Source organism: Mus caroli, unplaced genomic scaffold (genome assembly GCF_900094665.2).
Source record: "Mus caroli unplaced genomic scaffold, CAROLI_EIJ_v1.1 scaffold_18247_1, whole genome shotgun sequence".
NCBI classification, from domain to species: domain Eukaryota; kingdom Metazoa; phylum Chordata; class Mammalia; order Rodentia; family Muridae; genus Mus; species Mus caroli.
Genome location: NW_018388567.1, coordinates 10290 through 12234, shown reverse-complemented (window position 1 = coordinate 12234; position 1945 = coordinate 10290). Strand labels below are relative to the sequence as shown.

The following is a 1945-nucleotide window of genomic DNA, read 5'->3' as shown; positions in this document are numbered from 1 at the left end:
CTAGACCATAGGAAAGAGTATAAGCAGTAAATGAAACGTCTCACAGCTTAGTTCTTGAGTCTGTGGGATACTAGGTGGAAATGAATTAGTCTAATTACCAAGATGCAGAGAAACTGAGTTACATAACTAACTTGCCCATCCCTTCTGAAAAGAAAAGCTTTATAACCTTAGCCATTAAGTTTAAATTCAGTTCCTGGAAATATACCCATTGCAGCCTCTAATATATAATAGGTATGGCTTCCAAATATGACACAGTACCTTCCTCAATAACTCCAAGGCTTTATCAGCTATGGGTTCTTTGCTCATGATAATTCCCTGTCTCTTTCAACCTGCAGACCCTTTATTTAGATGCTAGTACATATCAAAATACATATGTGAGAGTGTGTGTCTTTGTATGCATGTATATATAGGATATAAATGTGCACACATATATACTGTGGTAATTTGAATGAAATTTTCCCCAATAGGCCCATAGGGAATGGTGCTGTTAGGAATTGTGATCTTATTGGAGTAGGTGTAGCCATGTTGGATGGAGAGTGTGACTGTGGAGGCAGGCTCAAGGTACACCAAATATTAGACACAGTCTCTCTGCTGTATATCCATCAAGATGAAGAACTCTAGGTTCATCTAGCACTATTTCTGCCTGCACACACCTGTACTTCCTGCAGTGATGGTAATATATTTGAACTATATATTATCTGAATAATATCTAAAATTGTAAACCAGGGCACATTTGCACAAGCAATTCCTGTCTGAGGAGAACATGGCTACCCATTTCTCCTGACTCAGCCCACATAATGGCCACCCCTACTGCAGCCCCCCTGTGACTTTTCCCAAAGCCCTGCCACCACTCAGGAGCCCTTGCCCAGAGCTGCAACTCTGGTTCTATCCTGGGAGCCTGTTTCCTGAATCCCTCAGGCTGCTGAGGCTGGGGGATACCCCCAATCCCTACTACCCTGCATCCCCAGCTGGGGATATCATGGAGCTCTGAGTGTGGATGGCCTGTGTCCCTCCCCACCTTCTTCCTGACCTCAAAGATCAGCAACTCCCAGAAAGGGATGAAGTCCTTCTCCAAACCAGGTGCTTGGCCACTAGCACCTTCCCCCTGACAGGAGGACACTGAGCTTGGTGGAACCCTCAATGAGAGGCAGCCTGGGAAAGGGAAAATGCCACCCCATTACTGAATATAGCCCTGTGAGTAGTTGAAAAAAAAGAACACTCACCCTAAGTGGAATGTCCTCACTAAATTCTCATCACCCCATTGGTCTCTGGAAATCCCCGTGAAAGAGGAGGTGGAAAGAGCTGAAGAAGCAGATGGGATGTAGAACACTGAAAAATCAAAGTTCTCTAAATCAACAGTATCAAAACTCATATGAACTCACAAGAGACTGAGTCAAAAGCACAGGAACTGCGCATGTCTGCATCAGGTCTTCTGCATATGTAGTATGGCTTTCAGTTCATGCTCTTCTAGGACGCCTGAGTGTGTGGACAACTGGGTCTCTGATTTCTGTGCCTTTTCTTGACATTGCTGTAGTGTGTTGTCCAACTCTGATGTGACAATTTTGTTTTAATCTTATTTTTTTGTTATTTTTTAAAAAGAAGAAATTGGAAGTTTTATTGAAATTAATAGCATGTATTCAAGATTTAAAAAAACGATTTATTTTATGTATGTGAGTATACTGCAGCTGGTTTCAGACACACCAGAAGTGGGCATCCAATCCAATTCTTTGTGATAAAATTGTGATGTGAATGAAAAGAAGAGAAAAACTTTGGAAAGACCTAACCTAGAAGATCTGTTAAACGTGTCAGTGCTCCAAATCAAGTGAGATAGCTTATACCTCACACAGAGAAGCCTGAGGCAGGAGGATTGAGAAACCAGTGCCACTCTTGGCTACATAGTGCCTTATGAGGCATCCTGAGATATTTACAGAAACATTGCATCACT

General features: G+C 42.4%; 1 pseudogene; it reads left to right on the top strand.

The window, feature by feature from the left end:
- Positions 1 to 745: 745 nt before the first annotated feature.
- On the top strand, positions 746 to 991 carry LOC110287686 (annotated as a pseudogene).
- The last annotated feature ends 954 nt before the right edge of the window (positions 992 to 1945 follow it).